Raw genomic sequence first — 7,329 nt, 5'->3', positions numbered from 1 at the left:
AAAGGCAGATATATTAGGTGGCCCATGTATCCGGAGTTCGTCTGCAGTGACAGGAGCCCTCAAGCTCCCATACCCAACCTCTGTCTGCCTCTTTGTCTCGAATAAATAAGAAAAATATTAAAATAAAAACCCTTTTGCCTCCTGGGAATCTACCAAAAACTATGCTCTTGGCCAGGCATGGTCGCTCGTGCTAGTAATCTCAGCATTTGGGGGGCTGAGGCAAGAAGAGGTTCACTGTAAAAGGACAAGGCTTTCTCAAGGAGGAAAAAACTGCTTTATATTATCTTCCTTCTTATCCCTTGACATGCTTTGGACTTTGCTCTAAAGTCTAAAACCATCAGTTACCACACCAACAGAAATCTAAGTGCTTTGTTACTTACTGTCCGACTTAGAAAATGATGACACACACACACACACACACACACAAGAGAGAGATGTGGTCGTGTAATGTGGGTCATCATATCACTTAACAAAGCCAACATGGGCTGGAGAGATGGCTTAGAAGTTAAGCGCTTGCCTGTGAAGCCTAAGGACCCCGGTTCGAGGCTTGATTCCCCAGGACCCACATCATGTTCCAGATGCACAAGGGGGCGCACGTGTCTGGAGTTCGTTTGCAGTGACTGGAGGCCCTGGCGCACCCATTCTCTCTCTATCTGTCTCTTTCTCTCTCTATCACTCTCAAATAAATAAATAAATAAATAAATAAAATAAATAAACAAAAAATAAATTAAGAATAAAAAATTAAAATAAAATAAATAAAAATAAATAAAAAACAAAAGAAATTTAAAGAGAGGAACTATAAAGAGAACCAAAGTTTTTTTTTTAAAAAAAAAAAACAAAGCCAACAACTCTGTTAATACAGTTCTTGTCTAAAAAACACATTGAGCTTACTCTTTAGAATTTAAAATTGAGCAGCACAGCGAGATCTGAGAGTATCATAATATATTGTCCCTATAGAATGTCATTAACAAGAAACTATGAGAAAAAAAATCCATAAACCAAAGTTTGTGATATTCTCTTTAATCTTTTTTGTTGTTTTAATACAGGGTCTCTACCTATACCAGGCTAGCCCAATGGCAATTCCCCTGCCTCAGCTATGAGTGCTGTGATGGCCGAGGTTATAGGAATTGACTACACCCTTCTAATGAATAATCAATAATAGATATTTTATTTTATTTTTAATATTTTTTGTTCATTTTTATTTACTTATTTGAGAGTGACAGAGAGAGAGGGAGAGAGAGACAGATAGAAAGAGAATGGGTGTGCCAGGGCTTCCAGCCACTGCAAATGAACTCCAGACACTTGCGCCCCCTTGTGCATCTGGCAAACGTGGGTCCTGGGGAATTGAGCCTTGAACCGGGGTCCTTAGGCTTCACAGGCAAGCGCTTAACCACTAAGCCATCTCTCCAGCCCAATAATAGATATTTTAAAGGCCACATTGGTGACGTTCAGTCACTTTTGCCTTGACTATTAAACGCTGAATGTTGTAAATTGTTTTGTTTTATTTTTCAGTTTTTCAAGGTAGGGTCTTGTTCTAGAGCAGTGAATGCCGTATTTTGAAATAAATGTTTAAAGAAACTTTGCTAAGGGCATTTGACTAAAATATTCCACAGACTTTTCCCAACTCAGAAAGAAGTAAATTCAAAGAGAAGAAAAGCATCGCTATCAAAACCCTATTGGACACTTCCAGTGGCTTAATTATTTCTTGCAAGTGAACAGAGAGACAATAAGACCATAGCCCAAGAGAACACTCAGCCAAAGGAGCAAATGGAAGTTATTACAAAGGCCTTGGGGAAAAAAAAGAAAACTCAAGCCAATCACTTACCAGGAAGACACTTCAGCCCTTGACCGAGATGTTTCGTTAACATCACACGCGTTGACACAACTATCAAGAGCGCGCTGGCAGAGTTGCATTAAGTAGTTATTTTTAAGGAAGTGCAACGAAGGGGATTTTTTTTAAAAGACACAGTGGCTTCATAATTTCCATTTCATGATGTGGCCACTAAAATACCAGGGGCTATTATTTTGAAGATGCACCTAGTAGTTCGCAACTCTTGTCCACTCTTCTTTCTTCTCACCCTTCTGTTTTATTCACCTACTTCTCTCCCAAGGCTGAACTGTATCCTTTTACTTTGCTGGACCTGGAACAGGCTGCACTCTGACTTCCCCAAGTCGGCCTGCGTAGGTTAAATCATTTTGCCCACACCGCCTTGCTCTGCAGCTTGGCTTTTAGAGAGTTTAAGACTTAGAGCCCCAACCCTGTCACTGCGGCTTTTCATGACCACCTCTAACCTTCGTCTCCCCTGCGCATTCAAGAGAGAAAGGGCTGCATGTGGGAACACGTCAGTAATCCTAGCACTCTGGAGGCTGAAGCTGGAGGACCACCACAAGTTTGAGGACAGCCTGGATTACGTAGGGACTATTATATGTAAGATCCCATCTCAAAAAAAAAATTATATAGATAGATAGATAGATATAGGCTGGGCGTGGTGGCGCACACGTGTAGTCCCAGCACTTGGGAGGCAGAGGTAGGAGGATCTCCATTTCAGGTCAGCTTGGGCTAGAGTGAGACCCTACCTTGAAAAACAAAACAAACGACAACAAAACTAAATAAATAAAAGGAGGGGCGGGGGTTGGAGACATGGCTCAGCAGTTAAGGTGCATGCCTGCAAAACCTAAGGACCCAGGTTCGATTCTCCAGGGTCCATGTAAGCCAGATGTACAAGGTGACACATGTGTCTGGAGTTCATTGGCAGTGGCTAGAAAGAAGCCCTGGCACACTCATATTCTCTCTCTCTCTCCTTACAAATAAATATTTTTTTAAAAGAGTCAGAGGCTGGGCATGGTGGCGCACGCCTTTAATCCCAGTACTTGGCAGGCAGAGGTAGGAGGATCATCATGAGTTCAAGGCCACCCTGAGACTACATAGTGAATTTCAGGTCAGCCTGGGCTAGAGTAAGACTGTACCTCGAAAAACAAACAACAATAACAACAACAACAACAAAAATGGAGGGGGGGTGTCTGGAGACATGGCTTAGTGGTTAAGGCACATGCCTGCAAAGCCTAAGGACCCGGATTCAATTCTCCAGGTCCCATGTAAGCCAGATGTACAAGGTGACACATGTGCCTGGAGTTCATTTACAGTGGCTAGAGGCCCTGGCACACTCATTCTCTCTCTCTCTCTCCTTACAAATAAATATTTTTTTAAAAGAGTCAGAAGCTAGGCATGGTGGCGTATACCTTTAATCCCAGTACTTGGGAGGCAGAGGTAGAATTGCCATGAGTTCAAGGCCACCCTGACACTACATAGTGAATTCCATGTCAGCCTGGACCAGAGTGAGAGTCTACCTAGAAAAACAAAAAAACATTAACAACAAAAATTTTTAAATAATTAAAAAATTTAAAAAAGAGTCAGAGATGGATTCTAGGCAGGTGTGTTCCTGCCATGCTAGGATCTTCTAGAAGTGCCCAAACTTCAGGTTAGGACAGGTTTTCAGTGGCAATGCTGTTGAGTGAACCTTGTTACTCCTGTGTATTTCTGAGCATGTTCGCTTCTCTACTGAGCTCAAAGTTTACTTGAGGTGGCTTGGGCCGGAAGGATGCCATCTCTGCCTGTAACCCCATCGCAACTGCACCCCCTTCCCATGCAACCCAAGCACCTTACCTGATTATCCAAGTCTAGAGCAGCTCCAGCTTCAGATATGTTGGGGTAGAGATGAAGGGCATCCTTTTCACCTCGCTAGCACCCTGCGTGCCTTTAAAAGCCATCCCATTTTGCCAGAGGGAAACTCCACCTAAGACTTATAGGTAAATCTTATAGGTGGGGAAGGTGGGGGAGGGCACATATTTTAAAAGTTGTCAGTGGAGTGCTTGGTTAGAACTAGAGCTCTCTTGTTCAAGGTTAAAGGCTCTTTTCTGAGACATCTTGTTATGCAAATATGGATACACAAGCCCCTCTTCTGAAATGTAGATACTATAGCAACCAGTATAAACCCTTATCTTTCACATTGACTGGCGGTTTTCAATCCGTACCAGCCCCCAGTGCATACACCCATTTTGAGACACCTGATTTCATTCATTCTCCGAATATGTATTTCTGAACTCTTTGCTCTGCTAGGTGCTGTCCGAGGTCTAGACATAGCTCTGGATAAGCCTTTGTTTTTGACATTTTCATGGTCGAGTGTCACTCCAGCCCAAGCTGACCTAGAACTCACTCTGTAGCTCATGTCATCCTCCTACCTCAGCTCTCAAGTGCTGGGATTAAAGGTGTGCGCCACCACACCCAGCTTTAGCTCTGAACAAGTTCTATGGGAAGAAAAAAAATATCTAGCCAGGCGTGGAGCAAGCCTTTGATCCCAGCACTCGAGAGGCAGAGGTAGGAGGACTGCCATGAGTTCGAGGCCACCCGGAGTTTACATAGTGAATTCCAGATCAGTCTAGGCTAGAGTGAGACCGTACCTCAACACCCCCCCCCAAAAAAAATTCTAGTAAACACAATAGCCGATGGGCTTGGTGACCCATGCCTAGAATCCCAGCTACTTGGGAAATTGAACAAAGATTGCAAACCAGACATGGTGACAAGCGCCTTTCATCCTGGCACTCCAGAGGCAGAGGTAAGGAGGAGGACAGTGAGTTTGGGTCCTGCCTGGTCAAGAGTGAGACCCCATGTTGGAAAAAAAAAATAGGATTACAAGTTCAAGATCAGCCTTGTCTCCTAGCCAGACCCTGCCCCAACAAACAAACAATGCTCACACCCTTAATCCCAGGTAAGGATCACCCATGAGTTCAAGGCCCACTCAGGCTACTTAGGGAGTTCCAGGGCTACAGAATGATATACCCTGATTCAAAAAGGCAGGCTGACCAGGTGTAGTGACACACACCTTTGATCTCAGCTGAGGTAGAAGGATTACCATGAGGTTAGTCTGAGACTAAATGGTGAATTCCACCTCAGCCTAGAATACTCAAACCCTACACACAAGTAAACCCACTAGAGAAATGCTAGGTCATTATAAATGTTGAAAACAAAAAAACAGCTGGGTGTAGTAATGCTCACCTTTCTTCCCAGTGCTTGGAAGGGATGAGTTCAAGGCCACCCTGAGACTACATAGTGAATCCCAGGTCAACCTGAGCTAGGGCTAGAGTGATACTCTATCTTGGGGGAAAAAGAAAATACAAGAGAAAAAAAAAAAAAAAGAAAAAAGAAAGAAAACAAAACATGTGCCTTTAAAACATTTTTAAAAAGAAAAAAAGGGGGGGGCTGGAGAGAATGCTTAGTGGTTAAGGCGCTTGCCTGAAAAGCCAAAGGATCCTGGTTCGATTCTCCAGGACCCATGTAAGCCAGATGCACGAGGGGCATATGCATCTGGAGTTCCTTTGCAGTAGCTGGAAGCCCTGGCACACCCATTCTCTCTCTCTGTGTCTCTTTCCTTCTCTCAAATAAATAAATAGAGTTCTTTAACAAAGAAAGAAAATGGGTCATAGTGGTGCATGCCTTTAATCCCAGCACTTGAGAAGATGCGGTAGAATTCCTGTGAATTCAAGGCCAACCTAAGACTAACATGATAAATCCCAGGTCAGTCTGGGCTAAAGTGAGACCCTACATTGAGAAACAAAAAACAAAAAACAAACAAAAAAAAAAAAAGAAGCAATTCTTATCCAAGTGTGATGGCCCATATCTTTAATACTAGATAGAGGTAGGAGGATTATTGTGAGTTCCAGACCAGCCTGGGACTACATTCATTCCAGGTCAGACTGGGCTAGACTAAGATCAAAAAAAAAAAAAAGAGAGAGAGAGAGAGAAGGAGAGAAAAAAAGGAAGAAAGAAAAGATATAACAATCTTTTTAGCATCACTGAGATCGAAGCTCTCTAGAAGCTAGGAGATCTTTCACTAGAAAACTATGCACTTCTTAGCCAGTCTTTTAAAAATCCATTTAATGTAATTTATTTATTTGAGAGACAGAAAGAGGCAATGAGAGAGAGAAAGAGAGAATTTGTGTGCCAGGGACTCCAGCCACTGTAAACGAAATCCAGATGCATGCATCCCCTTGTGCATCTGGCTTACGTGGGTCCTGGGGAATCAAACCGGGATCCTTTAGCTTTGCAGGCAAGCACCTTGACCACTAAGCCATCCCTCCAGCCCACCAGTCTTGCTGTATTGTCCAGACTGGCCTAGAAGTCTCTAGCATTCCTCCTCAACTTTGATTGAGTAGCTGAGGATTGTTGCCATTACTAGCTTTCCTCATTGGCTAGTATGACCAGCTTCTCTACACTGTTCTAAGCAAACCCTTCCAGGAGAGACAATGGGCTGAAGTCAAGGAGCCCTTAGTATATTGCTGTGTTGTGCTTTTATACATTTTACATTATATATCTAAGGACTGACTGCCTCTGAGACATTGCCACCCAGTACCCACACAAGCATGCTTTTCTTTGAGGGAGGGACTGAGCATGAATACTCATTGCCCTTAAATCCAGAAGTGAGCTGAGAAGAAAGCTCAGGGCTCCGCTGAGAGGATCCCCGCTGGACAGATTCTCATTTGCAGAAGTTCACTGTCTTCAGTGGCAACTGAGATTATTTTAGAAAATCTTAAGCAACTGATGTGCTGGCATACAAATTAGATGGTACCAAGCTTCAGGTGGAAGGTTGCATTTCTGAGAATGGGGAACTGCAGAACCCCCCCCCCAAAAGGGAGACTAAGTTCAAGTCCTAATGTTTTTTTTTTTTTTTTTTTTTTTTTTTCAATTTCTATGTAACTCAACTACTTTGGGGATTGAAGAACTACGGCAGGAGCTGGGCATGGTGGCACATTTCTGTAATCCCAGCATTCAGGAGGCAGAGGTAGGAGAAGCTCAGTGAGTTCAAGGCCACCCTGGGACTACAAAGTGAATTCTAGGTCAGCCTGGGCTAGATTGAGACCCTACCACCAAACACAAAACAACCAAAAAAATAAAAAAAAGTATTAAACTGGGTGTAGTGGTACACTCCTTTAATCCCAGCACTCAGGAGGCTGAGGTAGGAGGATCACTCTGAGTTTGAGGCCACCCTGAGACTACATAGTGAATTTCAGCTCTGCCTGAGCTAGAAGGAGACCCTACCTCAAAAACACTAAAACAGAACAAAATAAAGAACTGCTTCAGAGAGAAAGAGGTATACAGAGGGGGGGAGAAAAAGTATGGGTGCACCAAGACCTCCTGCCACTGCAAATGAACTCCAGACATATGCACCACTTTGTTCATCTGGCTTTACATGGGTACTGGAGAATAGAGCCCAGGTTACCAGGCTTTACCATCAAGTGCTTTTAACCACTGAGCCATCTCCTCAGTCCCTCCCC

Source organism: Jaculus jaculus, chromosome 6 (genome assembly GCF_020740685.1).
Source record: "Jaculus jaculus isolate mJacJac1 chromosome 6, mJacJac1.mat.Y.cur, whole genome shotgun sequence".
In the NCBI taxonomy this organism is placed as follows: Eukaryota; Metazoa; Chordata; class Mammalia; order Rodentia; family Dipodidae; genus Jaculus; species Jaculus jaculus.
Note: the sequence above shows the minus strand (reverse complement) of the source record.